We start from the raw sequence: 21,231 nt of genomic DNA on the forward strand, positions 1-21,231 counted from the left end.
CACTCTTTCACACACCACCAAAACCTTTGGTTCTAAAGCCTCCCCTCCAAAGGGCATCAATCCTTCCAGAACTGGGGAAGGGTATGTGCTTTTGGGGGGTAAGTGCTGAGGGAGGGAGTGGTAGGGGGTGTTGACAGAGAAGAAGGGGTGAGAAGGTTCAGAGCAGAGAGGCCGGAGCCATCCCTGGGATCTGAGTGTCAACCTGTGGTAGGAGCCCAGTGACTCCGAGTGGCTGCAGGTCTGCTTCACTCTGACAGACCCGTCGGCACAGAGATGCAATGGACTTTCTGCTTGTTTATTCAGAGATTCTGACTCGGGCTGAGGAAACCTGATGTAGCCACCAATTTCCACCTGTTTTCAGTGTCATCTTGGGCCACCACTGCTCCCTGCTTTTCTTTCCATTCTAATTTCATTTTAACAACACCAAGGCTTTGGCTAGTCACAGAAGAACTGAAAATGAGAACAAACCAAGAGCGAGGAGGAAACGTGCTTCCTGGGGGGACCCAGGGAGACAATGCTATTCAATTTTCTCCCACATATTTGCACCCACTGGGGAGCATCTGCAGGTTTTCCCACCTTGGCAGGGACACCTGCTGGGAAGGTCTGACCAGTCTCAGGTGTGGGGACCACTGCTGACTTGCTCCTACTACTGCTCAGGCAGCCACACCTGCCATACCCAGCCAAGGATTCCACGCTCATAGAAAAAAAATCCAGGTGCCACCGAGGCATCTGCGTCCGGTCACGACGGGTGTGCCACGGGACCGCCTTCGCGCTTTATGGAGAAAAAAAATCCAAATTGTCCTCGGCCCTGAATTCAATGATTTCAGGATGCTCAATACGTCCTTGTTTCTGCCTATTGAACAAAAGTAGCCCTCCAGCCTGGAATCCATGCACTTCTGATGACATGGCATATCAGGAGGCCAGACTTAGACTTCAAGTACATTTAGGCATGACATCTTCCTTCACATTTAACTTCGTCCTGGTAACGGCTCTTCTCAGTAGATAGGCTTGGCAGTGAATCTCAAGATAACCCTGTCACCAGCTGCCTTTAGGCACCTCTTGTTTTTGCTCATCCCTCCTGGGCTTGCTACTGAGCCAGCATTGCTACTGTCAGATGGTCCTTTCCCCAGGTTTGCACCTGGCCAGAGCCAGTGGGAAACCAGGACTCTGAGCACAGTGGGTCTACATTTACAAGGAAAGGACCGCTGCCCCTGCGGTCAGTGGACTTCTCAGACAGCCCTCAACCGACTCCTCCTCACCTTCCTCCATTCTTCTGATCTCACGGGAGCTTAGGGCAACAACTGCTTCTGCAAATGCTCTCAGACGCTGCCCTTTCATCTCACAAAGGACCTGGCAAAGCGATAAAAGACAGAAGCCAAAATCCACTTCATGCCTCATCCCACAAATGCTTGGCTTTCCTGGGGCCAAGACTGACACACTTCTAGGTTCTTTACCACACCCCTCTGTGGTACATGCGAAGATGTTTCTCTGGGTAAATGCCAAGATTCTCCCTAGAAGAGAAAAGAACTGTCTTAGCACAGTTCTTATCAAACCACCTGACAGTATAATAAACCGAAAAACATTTTCTCTAGGAAGAATCTCTCTTAGACATCATTTTCACCAAACTTAGAGGTAATTCCATCCCCCAAAACATGGGGCTGAGGTCAAATCACTTCACACAGATTTGTTGAATATAAATAACGCATGCCTAAGTGAATAAATGAACTTTTCCCTCGCAAGAGACCTGATTTCCTTACCCATTCCCTTGCCTTCTTTATTCTCGAACACGCTGTTGTTGACGACTCATAAGAAGCCATGTTTTATCTTCTACATGGAAGATGACGGGAGAAATGCAGGACCTAAGAGAACTAACATTCATGACCATGTAACAGAAATAAGCTAGGAAACCTGAGCTAAAGTTAAGGGTCAGGATAGCTCACAATGCCTGTTCTCAGCTTCACCTGTGCATTTGAAATCTCAGGAGCTTTTTGAAAGTACTGATGTCTGAGTCCGACTCCCGAGATCCTGACCCTGTTCCCTCACCTGGGATGCTGGTGTGATCTGGTAATTCCGAATTTTTAAGTGTACAGGAACACTGGTTTCCATGTCTGCCATAAGGTCTGGATACTGGCTGGAGGAAAACAGCACATTTGGCTCTGAGCTTCTCAGTAGCTGAGGTGAAAAGAGGAAAACATAACCCATTGCACAATCCAGTGTCCATGGGATAAAATCGAACCACTTGTTTAGAAGGAAAGTCAGCCCTGACACAGACCAGCCCAGAGGTCCTCATGGAGAAGACATGGAATGAAGCAAGCGATAACATCATCAACAGTATCCCTACAGTAGTCAATGAATAGGATTTATTGAGCACTTACTATGAAATGAATTCTGTCTCAAACCTTGGAGACAAAAAGATTAAGAGAAAGACATTAAACGTTCTATCCAAGAGTAAGTAACAGCTCCTATTACTGAGTGCTGCTCTGCACTAAGCACTTTGTACTTGCTGCTTCATTTTATCATCACAACCTCCTGATAAGGTGTGCATTGCACAATGATGGAGACTGAGGTTCAGGGAAGGCAACCCACTACTTACCATAGTATTTCTGGCAGTGGCAGTGAATCCTGAAGCTAAGATTCAAACACAGGACTGTCTGACTCAAGTTCATACTCTGTGTCAATGTATTGGACTACCTGGAAAAACATCATGTTGATAGGACTCTTTCTTAAGATATTCTTTAATGTAAGGTGACAGCCTCATTCCAACCACCATTTGGCTAAAGGAAAAATTTTTAAGAAGTCAGAACCAATGGTTCATGCTCCACTAAAATTACAGAAACGTTTATCTTTTGTCCCAGCAAAGGTATTCCTACAGGGATAACCACATGGAAGATGTGTACCAGACTGTTTGTACCAGTGGGAGACTAGAAATAATGCAATAGAGGATTGGTTGCATGAACTATTGTACATTATGTGATGACAATATATGCAGCTATAAAAAATGAAGAAGTCTTTATGTTCTAATGTTATGAAAGAAAGCAAGTGGGCCGACAGGTAGCATGGTGGTTAAGAGCACTCTGGACTCCCACATGGCCGACTATGGTTCGAGTTCTGGACCTAGCGGCTTGCTTTCTCACTTTCCCTCTCTCCCTCTGTCTCTCTCTCCCTCTGTCCCTGTCCCTCTCTCCCTCTGTCCCTCTCTCCCTCTGTCCCTCTCCTGTCAAATTGAAATAAATAAAGCTGAATAAAATAATTCTTTAAAAAAATAATAAAGAAAACAAGATCAGGTTCGAGAACATATATATTGTATGATGCCTTTTGGGTAAGAAGGAAGGAAGAAAAAATATGTATTCCTATGTGCTTATGCTGCAGAAAGAATCGAATGGCAATGGCCAGAGTGGAAGAGAACAAAACTGATGGGGACAGAGGAGAGGACAAGATTCTAAGTGCATAGATGTTTGTGTGTTTAAACTCTTCAAACAGGTAAAAGTATTTCCCATTCAAGAAAAGAAAATAATGAAAAAGAACTGTGTGAAGGCTGAAGTCCCCCACAAGTAAGTGGTAGAGCTAGAATTTGAACCGAAGTCTATAAGAGGACTTCAGAAAGTTTATGGGAAAATGGAAATAAAGAATGAGTTTATTTTGATGCAAAAACATTTCAAAATCTTTAACTAGCTCAGTGGTGCATCAGTAAGGTGGTACCCAAGTGACACTGCCTTCATATGGAAGATCACAAGTTCAGGACTCTGGTCAACCTGTAAGTGCCCGGCACCAGGCACTCATGATCCAGGCTAGCTAGAAGAGCTGGGGTGGGAATGAGATCAGTGTGAGACCGTGTTGAGGGTGTTGTCTTTCTCTCTCTTCTCTCTCTCTCTCTCATCTCTCTTTATGTCACATACACACGCACCATACAAATTCTCATAAAAATCAATATTATTTTCAAAGTTTATTACCTGTTGATGATGACATGTATAGTATTCTCAACTGGATTGGACTGAGAAGTATTTCATGATGGGTAAAGTCTTTTTACGAGCAAAATGAGAAATAGTGATTGACTGTTTAAAAAAAATAATTGGAATAATAATTATAATGATTGGGAAAAACAATGAAAAGATATTGAATGATGAAGTGGGGATTTTAATGTCTCTGTATTGACTGACATGCATGGCATTCCCTTTTGAAAAAGCAATGTAATACGCTGTAATGTTATATGCAATCCAATGTAATATAAACAAGATTATGATGATAATAAATAAATAAAGTTAAAATAATGTTTTTTAGGGGTCAGCAGGTGACGTAGTGGTTAAGGTGCTGGACTCCCACATGCCTGACTACAGTTTGAATCTCAGACCAGGCGACTTAAAAAATCATGCCAGACATGGGTATGTGCCCAAAATCCCGAGAGGAGAATGGAGGAGATGGTGGGATTGTGGCATGGTCCTCCACCAGAGGATTTCTCACTTTCCCTCTTTCTGTCTCTCTCTGGCAAGGGCACACACTCTGTGCAAAAACCTTGTAAAAAATGTTTTTTAAATGATGTGTAGATTTGGGACCAGCAGATGGCATAATGGTTATGTGACTGGACTCCCACATGGTAAACCACAGTTCAAATCCCAGACCTGGCAGCTTAAAACTCTCAGCAGACACATGTGCATGCATGCCCAAAATCCTGAGAGGAAAATGGAGAAGGGATTGTGGCATGGCCATCCCCCTGGGATGTGATTTCTCACTTTCTGTCTCTCTGTCTCTCTCTGTCCTTCCAGCAAGCACAAATGTGCTATAGCAAAGAATCTCAAAAATAAAAAGTGATACAAAGGTTTTTCATCATATTCATTTTCCACTAACTTTTTGAAGACCCCATGTATCTGTGCCCAAATTTACATTCTTGACACTGTAGTGCTCACCTTCCCCCAAATCCAGGGAAGCAACTTTCCTGCTTCAGTCAGCTGGTGAGACTGACTCAGATGCAGAGGGCCCTGCTCCTACCCTCAGCTCTCTCCCATAGGGGTTTAGGATCCGGGGCTTCCATTTCATTCATATTTGTTTGTTTATTTGTTAATCTCTTCAAAAAATAGAGCAGTAGTAACCAGCCAGAGTAGGAAGCCTTCTACAAGAAGAGGAGCTCTCTAACAAAGACAGGTTGGGCTGGCTTAAATTTACAGCCCCTCCTAATCCAAGCATTTAGGACTCATTTGTTTAGGGTAAGTTGCGAGAGCTAAGCCCTCCTGGTAACAAACAACAATACATGCCAAACACATTGCACTTGTCGGCTTGGTTTATGGCTGTGTCTTGCCTTATATTAAGGAAAGGGCTGCTTCTGCCAATACAAAGCAAGGATGCTGTTCGACACTGAAGAGAAATAGAAACCAAAGTCTAGAACTTCACAGCCAGTCTCCTCTGATGGGGAATGGTATATCTTCACAGAAAAAAAAAAAAAGATGGTTTCCTACTTTCAACTTCTTTTCTCATGTTTGAAATCATCCCAAAGCTACTTAAAAAGATACTTAGAGAAAATCATTTTCAACGTCTGAGGCACAGATGGTAGAGCTGCCCCCAGATGACACAGCTGATCCAAAAGTGTTTGTGTAAAATTCCCCAATCACTCCCCACCGTGGAGTAGCACAGAGTAGACCCCGTTCCCAAGGTGTCGCTCACTGCCTTACAGCATATCTTGCCTCTGCTTAGCTGGTCCTCCCCTTCTTTGGGGTAGGGTAGAAAAGATGGATCAGTTTCCCATCTCTCTCCTAAACCCAAGCCAGCCACGTTTTCTTTGCTTCCAAGAAAGTAAAGTGAATGAAAATTATCAAAAAGGCCAGGTTGATAATACATTGGACTTTAAGTTCAACTATGTATAGCCAAAGTCTGTTTGATTTCAACGGAAAGAAGACTATGAACTGAGAAACTGTTGTCGCCAGTAGTCTGAGTCTCCCCTTTGTGTACCCATTTCCTCTTCTCTTTTTAATACCAACTTCAGTTCGACTACAACTTGGGTACCTACTGTGTGCCAAATCCATATCACTAGAACTACAATGGGAATGGGAGTGAGGGGAACCTACTCCTGAAGAGATCACTTGAACAATAAATACTGTGATTAAAGTGTGCAGAACGTGTTAGGAGAGCTCAGATGAGGCCCTCTAGGGGAGGCCCCCTAAACAAGGTGGTATTTGAGCCAAATTTGCAAGATTACATAGGAGTTACTCAAACACTGCCTTCAAGTTCAAGGCTCTGCACTTCAAAGTGCCACCAGGATCGGCAGCTTCAGACCATTGCCAGTCAGGCCAAATTACCTGTCATGTAAACTTACCTGCTATTTTCTCAGAACCCAGCTTTGTTCTCATGTGTCCAAATGATTTGAGCTCAAGTGTTCCCAACCATGCCCAGCTATCAAAAAGCAGTCATATATTTTCAAAGTCCTTAGTTCTCTTAACCCTCCTGGGCTGGAGGTACTTTTGCTAGAACTTAACTAGACACGTGCATTCCCTCTCCATAGACTGTGGCATGTCTATCCAACACTGTGGTGGAATACAGTTAAATACACTCACCAAAAACACTAAATATCACTTGCAGAACAATATTCCCTTGACAACCAATACATAGATGTTTGTTCTTGCCCCCACAACTCGCCCACAGTCCCAAAGCTCTCCCTTTTGATCTCAAAAGATATCCATGCCTGGAATGGGACCTAATTGTTATATAGGAGGAGACAGAACCTAATCTGTAATTTCTATCACACTGTCCCAACCAAGAGTGTAGGAACCTCTCTGTTCTCCACAGCTCTCTGGGCACACTCCTGCAGTAACTCCTAACCGAGTGTAGTAACCAAAGCTAACTGCCCTGTGTCATGACAGTCCTCGTCGTGGCAAGTGCTGCATTAAACTACTTGTCTGCAACGGATGGTTTCGTTCTCACAACTACTCTATGAAGCAGGTACTGTCATTAGCTCACCAAGGAACCGAGCGGTAATTTTTTCAAGGGCACCATTCATGGCGGATATTTGAAGATGCAAACCTAGAGAGCCTGACTTCTGAGCCCATGCAACAGCTACATCCTGACCACTTGTAGCGATGAAGAGTGGAGTCTTCAGAGCCCCAGACCAGGGTTCAAATCTCAGCTTCCCATTTACTTAACTGGATGGCACTAAACCTCTTTGGGCCTCTATGTTTTCATCTGCAAAATGGGACAAGTAATAGAACCAATTTCAAAGGGCTATCAGAGAATACATGATGCTGTCCTGCATGTAAAACACTTGACATGGGGCCTGGTACTTTTTTGGGTGTTCAAAATGTTAGCTACTGCTATTAATACGTATTTGCAAGACTGTCCATCTCCTTGCCTGTGGCACTGAGAACAAGGATCAAGCTTTCGATATCTTTCTCCTCAGGTGCCCAACAGAGTACCTACCATGTAGCAGATATTTAGAAAATGTTTGCTGAATAGAAGGTTCAACGACACTGTTTTTCTCTGCTATTTCAAGTGATCAAGTCAAGACCTCTTCTATTTTGACATACAATAGCATCTTCTTACTAAATCCTATTCTTTAACATTCAGAAATATATAGTGCTTAAAGAGATTACTCTTGAATTCTTAAATTGAAAGAGTTATATTTGGGGGCCAGCAGGTAGTGTGGTGGTTAAGGTGCTGGATTCCCCCATGGCCGACCATTGTTTAAGTCTTGGGCCTGGTTGCTTGCTTTCTCGCTTTCTCCCTCTCTCTGTCTCTCTCTGGCGAGCACACATTTCCTGTAGCAAATTTAAAATAATAATAATAAAAACACAATTAAATAAATCATTCATTTTTTTAAAAAGGGTTGTATTTTTCTTCCATATTGAAAATAAGTGAAAGTTAGCCTCCTTTCCTCTTCTAAGCCATCTTGGACTCTCACTTGCATTTGGGGAAGGTCTGATTTTTACACGTACGGGGAAGAACTTACAAAATAAAAAATATCCAGGGTGAATTTTTTTACTTGGTAAGATCTATAGTTTCATGAAATGTCAATGATCTCTTCAAACTTCACTGTGTCCTAGAGAAGTTCAAGAAAAGTCGAGCTCATGCGGACTCCTTCAGAAGCACATTCCTTCTGTGAAGTGAGATGCACTCTTCGTCGGACATGGCAGCATCTCACTCAGCACTTATTCGCTCTCAGAAAGACCTGTAACACTGTCCCCGCCAGACACACCTGTCCCTCCCCCCACTGACTTGCACATGCCTCATGCCCTACACTCCCAGCCGAAATTACCTGCCTGCCACCAAAATCCCCCTCTACCGCTCCCTGCCATTGGCCCCCCCAGGCCACCCAGCAAGCACCCTGCTTAGTCCATGTGTTCATTTTCTAGGACAGCTGTAATGAAGTAGCACAAATAGGACAACTTATAACAATGTTTATTCTCTCAAAACTCTGGAGGCCAGAAGTTTCAAGTCACGGGTCAGCAGGACCACCTCCCAAAGAAGGTTCTCAAGGAGAATCCATCCTTGCCTCTTCAGTTTCTGGTGACTGTCAGCAGTTTCTGCCTGTCTTCACATGGCCTGATCCCTTGTATTTGTGTTCAAACTTTCCACTTCTTATAAAAATGCCAGTCATATTAGATTTAGGGCCTCCCTTATCCAATGTGACTTCATCTTAAGATGATTATATCTGTAGCGACCTTATCTCCAAACAAGATCACAATCACACATTTTGAGTAGATATGAATTTGGGGGCAACACCATTTCAACCAAGTACACGGAGAGATCAGTATAATGGAGACTTCGCAGCTACCCATGAGGCATGACTTTAAATGTTTTTGGATAAAGCATCCGCTATCCTTCTGTTTCTTCTTCTTCTTTTTTTTTTTTTTTTTTTTTTTTTTTTTTAGATTTTTGCTATAGGGCATGTGTGTTTGCTGTAGAGAAAGACAGAGACCGAAATAAAGGGAAAGTGAGAAAGCAAAAGGAGAAAGGGAGTTTACTACGCTGCAGTCCCTTCTCCTCTTTTCTTCTCTCAGGATTTGGGCACACAGGCACACACATGCAGCTTGTTTTTCAAACTGCCGGGTCCAGGACTTGAACCGTGCAGTCCAACTGACTGCAAATTTGAACTGTGGGATCCAGCTGCCTTAACCACCATGCCACCAGCTAGCCCACCTCTCTTTATATTAAATGAAAAAAAAGAGTGCTATTAGAGAGATTTTCCTTTGTCTCTCAATGCCTTTCTAGTTCCAAAACAAAATTACAATATGCACACGCTGGAGGGATGGCATTCACAGAGCACTGATATCTCATACTTCAGCAGCTACTAGTCCTCTCATAAGCTGACAACTAGCCGAAGTGAGGCTCTGTTGGAATGGAACCTGGATTCTGCAACTAGAAGGATTCAGGCAGCACAAGAAACTGAAGTAATGAGGCCAACACAGCTTTAGTGGCTGCCTCGGTCACCAACAACGTCAGGAGGCCCAGAGCCAGAGACTGCCCTGTGAGGAAGCAGGAGGGAGCGGAGCTCATGTTCACTCCAGCTCACATTTATTGGGACCTCTCTGTGTCAGAGACCATGCTTGGTGCTTCTGCACAGTCATCTCATTCAGCCTCCCAGCAACCTTGAAATAAAGAATATATTGTCCCCCAATTCACAGATGAGAAAACTAAGGCTCCGGGAAGTTCAGTGGCTGGGAAACAAGCAGACATGACCAAGTTCAAGCTCAGGTGTTGACAGCTTCTCCCACATCACAGAAAAGAGGCAACAGAACCCAAGGTTCCCAGACTCACTTCTGCTGGAGCCGGTCCAGCCTGAAGCTCTCTTGCTGTACATTCTGGTTTGTTCTTAACTTCTGGTTTTAAATTGGCAGCCGTTTTCTATTGCATTTCCAGTGTGCCTCTGTGTGTATCTTGGAGAGAGGGAGAAAGAGAATATATGGGTCAATATAAACAGACTCTTAAAAGCTTATACTTTATCATTGTAATAATCATAATATATTTTACTTTACAGCCACTCATAACAGAAGCCTCTGGGCACCCTAACAAAAATAGCTAAAAGAAAAAAGGAAATTATATTAAACAAAGGAAATACGACTATAAAACCCCAATAGCCAGGGAACTAAATGAACAACATAAAACCTCCAAACAACAAAACTACAATGAAACCAAGAGGGGAAAAAAACCTTTTCACAAGCTTTACCCTGAAGAATTCCATGCTGTGAGATCACATCTGTTTAAAGCACCATAATTTATCGATATGACATCAAACCAGGAACCAGCCATTGTAAACCTTTCCCGCAGAAACCCGCAGAAAACTAACCAGGTGGTCGGTGGGGGGGTCTGTAGCATGTAGCTGGAGCAACAACGGCTTTAAAATTTTATGTTCGAAATGCTTCTATTTGAAGTTCCAATTCTTGGTACTGAGATGCAAAAATTCGTTTCTTCCATGGGTATAAGCAGAAGTTACAGAGCTATTTTTTGACTTTTTAAAAAATTCTTTAGAGATAGTTCATCTATTAGAACTCACTGATGGCTTCTCGAACTGCTGCTAAATGAACCATTTTGAAGAACGGGTCCTCTCAAGAACAAGACACTAAGTTCCAGATACTGCGTAGGTCTGTAGGAAGGGCAAAGTCCCTTTCATTCATACGACGACTAAGTTACTGAACCTACCCTCCCATTCTGATGTTGCAGCTATTTCCACACAGAAATTCTTGCTAACCCATCAACATCTGTGTAGAAACCACCGTGATCGCCACATCTGTGTTTGTGAGGGCAGCATTTCCCCCACACAATTGCTTCCCACATCCCTCCTGCACACTTTCATATGGAATACGGGAAACAGAACTTACTGGGGCGGGGTGGGGGGGATCTTTGTAAGATTGAGACAGCCCAAACTTAACCAGACTACATGGTTGGCAAAATGCTGAAAGACACCTGCTTGTAAACCGTCTTTCCACATGTTTGTTCCTACTCAAATCCTTTTAAGATGGATGTAAACCTGGCCACAGGAATTCGAATGCTCATGTCTGAAGTGTGGACCTCGAGTCCATGGTAGCCGCAGGAGGCCAGCAGGTGAGACCTCAGTGCAGAGGGAGACACGGGCAGCAGAGCCAGGGCAGCCTGATGATACACAAGGACCTACAGACGTCAGAGAGTCAGTCCAGGAAGGGTTCTCTCCTAGGCTCTCAACTTCACTAAGGCACTTAACCTCCCTGGGTCTCAGTTTTCTCATCTATAAAATGAGGAGAAATTGGCAAAGGAATCTGCTCTTCTTGTCTTATGAAAGTTCTTGCAGTTCTCCAAAAGAATGGCACCGATCTCGAAGAACAGAGGTCAGCTCTCAGGCATGCTATTCAGTTACAAGAGTAAGCAATGGGATGATACAAGGGGTGATACATTTGGAGGAAGAAAGTACCACCCCCACCTAAAAAAAAAAAAAAAAAAAGAAGACCAGCACTGAATCATTTCTGTGGGCCCACCATGGAGAGTATAGGAATGTATAGACTGATGCCAAAGCATGAGGAGGTCTCTCCTGGGAGCAGGCCTGGACTTGGTCAGGACAAGTGAATGGGGGCTTATTTATTATTTTGAAAGATCATATACCTATATGTTACTTATGCAGGAGAAAAAAAAACTGTCCTTTTATGTGGCCCATTAAAAACTACCATCTAGCTTGTTTCAGGGGATAAATACAGAAATTATAGAAAAGTCTCTACCAGTCAACAAATGAGAGCCGACGTTACAATAAGGTCATAACTGTGAGCTGGCTACATGGCCTAGTGGTTAAGGGAGCCAGATCTCACATGGCCAACTACACAGTTCGAGTCCCAACCCTAACAGCTTGAAAAACATGCTAGGCATGAGTGTAGAAATGCCCCAAATCCCAACAGATGGAGAAATGGAAGAGAAAGGATTGCAATGTGACCACACTCTCATGGGGAGGGTACTTTCTCCCTCTATTTCTGTCCCTCTGTCTTTCCCTGATGAGCATATGCACGCTCTGGCAAGTAATAAATAAATAAATAAATAAATAAATAGCACATGCCTACTTGAGGAACCCAGGGTTCTCATTTAGGATAGTGTAAATATGGATTCCCTTGTGACTCAGAGAGGGTCGACTGCAGGGGCCCTGTGGCAGCACAAGATTCTGCAATGCTGGACCCTCATAGAAAGGTTCCAGGTTCACATCCCGAGACTTGCTTGTACATACCAGCAACAGGCATGCAGGTGCCCATGATCCAGGCCAGGCCAGCTGAGGCTGAGGGTAAATCACTAAGTGACGACCCTGTTAGAGTATCTTTCTCTCACCCCTCTCTCTCTCAAAATAAAAAAGTAAATAAACTTCTTATAAACCTATTTAGAAATGGACACTGTAAGGCCATTCTACATAACATGGGGTTGCTACTGAGACTGGGGACATGATGTGTCAAGCTGAAAGTCTGGCTGGGCTCCCTCTCTCCCAGCAAGTCAAGCAGAGGGGCATTCAGCCTGCTGTCTACTACGTAACTGCCAGTTATGGGACACACACCTTCCTTACCACCCAAAAACAGGCGCTGGGTTACTAACACAGTTGATGGCACCCCCACATATTGATTAGGGCACGGAACTGTCACTCATCATTTGGAACTGCCCAGGTTGACCAATGCTGATCTGGAGCAGGTCAGAGCTCTGATTCAGACACCTCATTGTCCTCATTCATTTTGACTACTCTTTGGCATTGGCTCAATTTAAGCAAAAAGAACCTCTGGGGGCCTTCCTAGAAATAGCACATTATCTTCTACAGAGGTATAGTACCACCATCACACACAGAAAAAGAGAAAACAACCTCTGACAACCTGAGATTGCCAAGAGACAGAAATGTACTACTCGGTGTTAGATATAGAGTGAGCGTCAAAGCAGAAGCTTACGTAGAAGTAGGGTACATACATTTTCAACTGACCATCCCACTTAAATTGGTCATTTCAACTGACCATTTCACTTCCACCCAAGCAGGAAGACTATAGGTAGATAACTTGGGAAGTCGCTTGGAATTGTGACGTTTTCTTTCATAACCAACATGAGAAAAATACATTCAACTGCATAAATAAAATAAACAATAATTCAGGCTCAATTCTCCATTTTTAGCAAAGAGAAGAAGAAAACTGATCAAGCTCTTAAGAGGCAAGAATATCAGGAAGAAAAGCAAGTTTTCCCTCCTTTGTTTCACACAAGTCAAATCCCAGATAAAGCCTCCTGCCCAAGGAAGTGCTAAAGGGTGGGTCTTGCAGCCTGTAGAGTGATAAGCTGACCCAGTCCAGGAGTCAAACTCCACACACAAAGTGCACTTTAAAAGAAAAAAAAAAAAACAAAAACACGAGTTTTAACCAAATGAAATATCAGTTCACTTGGGGTAAACAATTTATGTTACCTATTTTTTTCCATTTTGGCCACATAGTCAAATAAATGGTGTCAGTTCCTATGCAATCTGGGACGCATCTATTTTTAAAGTTTTGAGCTCAATCTTTGGGCATGTGTGTGTGTGTGTGTGTGTGTGTGTGTGTGTGTGTGTGTGTGTCTTAAATCAGCCTCTGAGGTTAGTAAATTAGGGCAGGTTTGCCTGTTTCTGGTGTGTGGATCAGTTCCAGGTCTGTTTTTAAGCACCAAGCTAGTGGAGGATTATTATTTTTTGAATTTGTATTCCTTCTTAATCCCCTAATCCATTCAGGGGAAATGTCCAGAATGTCAGGCCAACACACGCGAAAACCCCAACGAAGCAGCAAGAAAAAGTATAAAACAATTGACAAATAACCATGGGATGTATTGTTCATCTTTTGTTGAGCTTGAAATGTGCCAAGCTGGAAATAGGGAAGAGAGGCTTGTGATATTCCACTGGAGCATATTGTCACTGTTATAAGCAGACCACGTTCACCGGAGCTGCCAATTATTCCCCAGCCACCATTTTTTTCCTTTAGATTGATCTCCTGCTTGAGGCTGTTTCACACCCATGACTCTGAAGCTTCCCTAGTGGCATGTTGGCTAATTAAGAGCAAAATCCATCTCTTGATGAAATAATGCTGCCACTGAAAAGAAATTCTACGTTTTTTTTTTTTTTTCATTCTTAATCAGGCTGGAAGGAACAGTATTCTAACACTTGTATGAAGCATAGGAAAAAGGTCTATAGCTAGCAATTAGCAATGATGAAAAGGACAGCGATTTCAAGCATGTTGCGGTGACATTTTTATCAAATTAAATGAGTTTGCTAGGCCCACCAGCTGCATATGCTTATTGTCATTTACTGTTTGGACGGCAACACATCAGCCACTGAGTATCAGGAGGTGCCGAATTTAATAAGTCATTTTGACACTGGTGTGAAACGAACAGATCAGCATTCTGAGGAATGTGTTCACACTCCGAACAGACAGGCAGACATTCTAAGCATGCGAGGTGACACCAATCAACAGGAAGAAATGATGAAAGCCAGGCTAGGAAGCAGGCAGCGACCGCACTGGAGGCAGCAGCCGCCACAGAAGCACACCACGGTGAGAAAAGAAAAAGACGCACACGCACACGCCGGGCCGACTGTGCCTTGGTGTAGCCAGACAGGGCATCTAAAGAGGCAGAGACCACAGAAACACTAGGACATGTATCCATCCTAGACACTGGAAATCTTCATTTATAATTTAAAAACCTTCACGGCTTTCTGGTAACAACCGCTAAAAGACGCTGGTAAATCTTCAGGGGGTTTTGTTGTTGTTTTGCCCACTGTGTCTGAAATATAGCATCCTATTCAAAAGAAACCAGCAAACGTTCTCTGCACGCTGGGAAAACACAAGTGTTCATTTACCCTTTCTACCTAATGTTTGCTGTAAACGGATTGCCCGGCTAGGGTAAGAGGGGCTAGTATTACTTGGTTTTGATTTACAGTGGGGTGAGGGTATATGTTGCTTTCAAAACTCTTGCTTGGAATATGAGATGTGGAATGACATTCTGATAATCCCAGAAGCTATTTATGTCGAGGGAGAGATCTGATACCAATGTTTTAAACGTGTAACTGGCATTGGAGTTAAAGCACACCAGATAGTCGATTGCCAATTACCTCTTAAAGCATGCAGGTGTAATTTACAGCCTAACAAAGGTGACTAGTAATTAGTCCATGGCTTCAGAAGTTTCTAATGCCATCTAGTGGAAATGTAAATTTGATCACTTGCACATCAAAGGACAGCCTCAAATCCCAGATAATATGTCATTATACAGCCGCATATTCAGAAAAACTTAACGCTGGAGTCCAATCTCAAATGTATCTCAAAAAATTGGCTACGGTGCTTTCATAAGACTAGAATGTGCCTCGGAAAATAAGTCTTGTCCAGATTACCCCTGAATGCCTGACCACTGCAAATGAAATCATTATTAGCGTCACCCTCTGTCACTGCCATGCCTATAAGGTCATTTTCCTCCTTACTCTTCTCTCTCTTATCTTCTAGACTGCAGAATTTAAAGATGAACTATTTGATAGATTTTTATTATTATTATTATTATTATTTTGCAAGCCTAATGGGTTCAGTAAAACCTGAAATCTCCCTTGAGGTAAAATGTGCAGTGGTTTTAATCTAAAAAATAGCTCAAAAAAACTAAATACATATTGCTAGTTTATTCCTAGAAGCATGAATTCATCATAGATTTTCTTCCTATTCCATAGTGAAATTCTGAGCAAAAAGGACAGCCGTAGAAATTCTATGCTTCTTGGCCATCTTGGAGCCTGTGGAGGCCTGCTGGGAACAGGACTTCTAAAAGGCAGCTATGTCTGGAAGGCTGTGGTCCAAGGCCATTTTTGCTGGCTATAAGCGGGGTCTCAGGAAGCAAAGGGAGCACACAGCTCTTCTTAAAACTGAAGTTGTTTATGCAAGAGACAAAACGGAATTCTATTTAGGCAAGAGGTGTGCTTATGTGTACAAAGCGAAAAACAACACAGTGACTCCTGGTGGCAAACCAAATAAAACCAGAGTAATCTGGGGAAAGGCATGCCCATGGAAACAGTGGCATGGTTCGAGCCAAATTCCGAAGCAACCTTCTTGCTAAGGCCATTGGACACAGAATCCGTGTGATGCTGTACCCCTCAAGGATTTAAAATAATGAAACGTAAATGAATAAAAATGGATTTGTGTTGTGTAAAAAAAAAAAAAAAAAGAAAGAAAAGAAAAGAAAGAAATTCTAGGCTTCTTTTCAGGACAGCCACCAAGGAACTTTAGACATGGAACTATGATGCAGGAATCTAAAGGTATTTTGCATGTTGTTTTTATAATTCATATTATTATTTGCATATGAAGATAGGTAAGAAGTAGCCTAAATATGCCACTTTCTTCCGTTTCACATCTCAAAGAGAGTTCTCAGTAGGAGCATGGTTATGACAAAAGAAGTCATTTGAGCGGGTTATCTGAAACTCTGAGTTCCAATTCAAACTAGTGTGACACTTAAGAGCTACTCATTTTCCCTTTGCCTGCCCAGTTTTCTCATTCACCAAACTAGGAAGGTGGGCTTAACATCAACACAAAACCTGTTTTCTTAAGCTCTGTGGTTTATATTTTTAAGTTCAAAATTCAGATATTCTGTTCCACTGTAATCATTGTATTTAAAGTATTAATTTTATTAAAGTCATTCCATTAAAAATAATTATTTTTGTTAAAAGTTACTGTATTGGTATGAGTTTTGTTTTGTTTTGTTCTGGAAAGGTTTTCGCTATAGGGCACATGTGCTCGCCAGACAGACAGAGACAGAGAGACAGAAAGCGAGAAATCACCCCCCGGGGGGATGGCCACGACGCAATCCCTTCTCCTCCATTCTCCTCTCAGGGTCTTGGGCATGCACGCACACGTGCACGGTGTGAGTTTTAAGCCACCTGGTCCAGGACGCAAACCGCAGTCGACTATGTGGGAGTCCAGCGACATAGCCATTACGCTAACTGCTTGTACCCCTGTATTGGTATGAGTTTTGTAAGTGAACTTTATTGTTTGAACTGCTATTGATTTTTTTTTTTTTTGGAGAGGTTTTTCGCTATAGGGCGCGTGCGCTCGCCAGACAGACAGAGAGAGACATAGAGACAGAAAGCGAGAAATCATCCCCCAGGGGGAATGGTCACGCCGCAATCCCTTCTCCTCCATTCTCCTCTCGGGATCTTGGGCACACACGCACACGCGCCCGGCGTGAGTTTTAAGCCACCGGGTCCGGGACCTGAACCGCGGTCGACTACGTGGGAGTCCAGCGACATAGCCATTACGCTAACTGCTGGTTCCCGAACTGCTATTGATTTTTAAAAGCAATTTATTGGTGAGAGGAGAGAGCTACAGTTTAAATAAGCTCTACTTTTAAAGAGCTAAACATATTGGACAACCATGGATGGTGTGGTTGTTAAGGCACTGGACACTACCACATGGCCCATCACTGTTCCAATCCCATATGTGGTGGCTTGCTTTCTCACATTCTCTCTCTCTCTCTGTCTCTCTGGTCAAATTTTAAAAATAACAATAAACTTGGACCATCAGAAGGTCATGATGTATTTTCACATAGAAAAACAGAAAAAATACGTCATGACTTTCCCAATGACCTAATACAATAGAAAACATATCTTTTCCATATACACCAATTTTAATATTACTAAGTTAAACAAGATATATAGAGAGATATAGATAGATAGCAAGATAGATGATAGATATAGATAGATAGATATAAAATGAAGGGCTTTATGTTTTTTTAGACAGATTTTTTGCTATAGGGCGTGTGTGCTTGCTGGAGAGACAGAGACAGAAAGATAAAAAAGTGAGAAATCACCACCCCCAGGTGGGATGGCCATGCCGTAGTCTCTCTCCTCCATTCTTCTCTCAGGATTTAGGACATGCATGCACACACGCACACACGCCTGGCATGAGTTTCAAGTCCAGGACTCTAACAGCAGTCAACTATGTGAGAGTCCAGTGATATAACCATTATGCCATCTGGTGGTCCCATGAAGGACTTTTTTAGTAGAAAAGAAAATATAACCATAAAAACTTTTTTTGAAAAAAGGAAAAAGAGAAGTCATTCGTAGTTCTAACATACAGAGACCACAGACTGACTATTCATTTAACAGTGTATGGACCACTCTCAACCGTTTCCTTGTGTATAATAACTAAGTGATTTGCATCATATAGTATACATAAAAATGTATATGTTGGTTTTCATAATGGCACCCACTTCCGTGACAATAAAAATACAATTTATTATTGTAGGAAAATGTTTACTATACAAATCTACAAAGTAAATTAACATCACCCAGAATCTCACTACCCAGAAATATCCTCATTTCCTATTTTATTTCTTTAAAGTTCTTTTTCTATGCATAATTTAACACAGTTAAGATTATATTACATATTCTGATTTTAAGTACAATTAACCCAAAAGAGTCATTCACATGTCCCATTTAGAAGATGTTGTAAAGAGGATTTTAATCACAGATTATATCTGCCCATGGTAGTTTATTCATTTTTTCATAATTACTAAAACAAAAACAAAAACGGAAAAAGTTCTACACACTCAGGTCATTTGAAATGAGTACTAAGAAGAATACAATTATTACTCAAGTTCTCTATTGATGTAATGCTTTTATATTCCAGAATAAAATCACTTTCAGTGAAAGGATAAAAAGAAATACTTTCTGGATTCAATAATTCTGTGAACACAATATCCTGGTCATTTAAATATTACAGATCCTGTTTTAGACTTTCAAAAAGTAGTTTTTGTTGTGTTTTAAGTAGCATTAGGTTCTATTTAAATCATGAGGTTAAAAAAAAAACTATTAAAAAAAAAATTCTGGAATCAGCAGGCTACAGTGGTTAAAGTTCTGGATTCCCACATGGCCAACCATGATTCAAGTCCCAGACTCAGGGACTTGAAAATCATGCCAGGCACATGTGCATGCATGCCCAAAATCCCAAAAGGAAATGGAGGAGAAGGGACTGAGGTGTGGCTCTCCCCCAGGAGGTGATTTCTCACTTTCTTGTTCTCTCTCTCTCTCTCTCTCTCCAGCAAGTGCATGCACCCTATGACAAAAAAACTAAACACGCAAACAAAAAAAAATTTTCTACTATTGTGAAAATTAACAATAATCACTAATGAAAGCATTTCAGACCCAACATTTGCCCTATTTATAAATTCATTTGAAAATAGCCAGCACAATTAGATGACTGATTGTGAAATCAACCAGAATAAGAAGATGTTTGTAAATTCTTTTACATCACTGCTTCCTCGTTTCCAAGTCCTTGATTCCTCAATTGGCTGGAGAAAAACTCTGAGCGATTTTTCAAGTTAGGTACAATGTGGCATATTGCAAAATGTTCAGTACCATCTTCGCAAAGACAGTTCTTGACTTGCAACTTTCCCTCTGCCTAACCTTCAAAACCCTGTGGGTGGCATGGACTTTCTGGCAGTTTAAATACTCTAGGGAGAACTCTGAAAAGAGCTTGATTTTTGTTCCTTTGCAAACTAATTTTGATGCTTACGTCATGCTTTAAGATCTTTTTATAATCTTACAATCCAAAACGCCTAAAAGGAGTGTCGGAATAGGCCTCCTTGTATGCATCTTACCAGGATGCTCTGAGTCCTTTGGGTCTTCATTCAAACCTTGCTTTACCTCAGGAAACCACTCTTCCTGTTTTATCTTCAGTCATCACTTTTGTGCGATTCGGAATACGGTACTTCCTCAACACCACCATCATGTTTGCCTTTTCTCTGGCATCTATATCTACTCTTTCCTAGCAGTTCATTATCTCTCTTCTCTCCCATCACTTTAATCTCTTATTTTCCTCCATATTCTGAATAAAACTTTATTAATATTTCATACAGTACATGCAGTACACTGCAAAACTTTATTGTGGATTTTAACCACCAAGTCACTTCTTTTTTTTTTTTTTAAGAGAGATTTTTGCTATAAAGTGCATGCACTCACTGGCAAAACAGAAAGACAGAAAGTGAGAAATCACCCCCCAGGTGGGATGGTCAGACCCCAATCCCTTCTCCTCCATTCTTCTCTCAGAATTTTGGGCTTCCACTCAAACCCACCTGGCGTGAGTTTGAAGCTGCTGGGTTTGGGACTTGAACCACAGTCAACTACGTGAGAGTTCAGTGACATAACCATTATGCCATCTGCTGGTCCCACCACCAATTCACCTCTAACTTCCTTACAAGCCTTCATTATTTTATCTTTTTCTTCATCCTATGTTGTTGTTTTTACCTCAGCCCTATTGCCTTTTTTAGGTAGTACAAATGTAAACATCCTTAATTTAAAAGATGTAATTATTTTCCAAAATGTTTTCTTTTTCTTTTTTTAGAATTATTTTATTTAACTTTATTTATTTATTTACTTTTTTTTTTTTTAATTTAACCAGAGAGGGACAGAGCAAGAGAGAGAGAGAGAGAGAGGAAGGGAAAGTAGGTGAGCAAGCCACCAGATCTGGAACTTGAACTGCAGTCAGCCAAGTGGGAGTCCAGCTCCCTTAACCATAATGCCACTGCCTGGCTCCCAAAATGTTTTCTTTATTTAAAAAATTGTAGGAACCAGCTCCATAGCCTAGTGGTTAAGAAAGCTGGATCCCACCTGGCCAGTAATGGTTCAAATCCCAGGCCCAGCAGCTTGAAAAACATTTTGGCACGTGTGTGTGTGTGTGTGTGTGTGTGTGTGTGTGTGCTGAAAATACTGACGGAATGGAGGAAAAGGGATTATGACTTTTTCATGACTACATCCTACTGGGGAGTGCTTTCTCTCCTTTCTCTCTCTCTCTCTCTCTCTCTCTCTCTCTCTCTCTTTCTCTCTCTGGCAAGCTCAAGTGCCCTATGGCACTTAAAAAACTAATAAAAGAATTATTTTAATTTTTCAAAAATTTATACGTGAAAATTAACAAATGACAATAGCAAACACCCATGATTTTTTGCCTATACCTAACAAATGTTAACAATTTATTATTTTTTATTCAGATCTCTCTTACTCCAAAAAAATGTCAAAGATGAATTTCAAGCCTCTACAGTCCTGAGATGTAATTATTCTGAATTCATTGTACATCTAGTCATATTTTCACATATTTACTACTTACACGTGTGTCCATAAATAACCTACAGTGCACTGTGTTTATTAAATTTTTAGAAACAGTGTCATATCGAAAATGGTATCATGTTACAAATAGATATGTTGGTGGAAAGGCCCTGTGGGTGCCCTAGCTGGCCACTCCGGCTGAGGCATCCCGGACAGCCGACTGCCATGCTCCACCACCAGCCACACACCAT

At 41.9% G+C, this 21,231-nt stretch overlaps 1 long non-coding RNA gene across 4 annotated transcripts in view; it reads right to left on the reverse strand.

The window, feature by feature from the left end:
• Nucleotides 1-21,231, reverse strand: part of LOC102472994 (uncharacterized) — a 78,168-nt gene that overhangs the window by 47,131 nt on the left and 9,806 nt on the right. For all 4 annotated transcript variants that reach the window (XR_001369709.1, XR_001369708.1, XR_337346.1 and 1 more), the window contains one exon: nucleotides 9,736-9,854. This is a non-coding gene — a long non-coding RNA (uncharacterized LOC102472994). The remainder of the gene's footprint in view (nucleotides 1-9,735; nucleotides 9,855-21,231) is intronic.

This window comes from Tupaia chinensis, unplaced genomic scaffold (genome assembly GCF_000334495.1).
Source record: "Tupaia chinensis unplaced genomic scaffold, TupChi_1.0 Scaffold145484_1, whole genome shotgun sequence".
Lineage (NCBI taxonomy): Eukaryota > Metazoa > Chordata > Mammalia > Scandentia > Tupaiidae > Tupaia > Tupaia belangeri.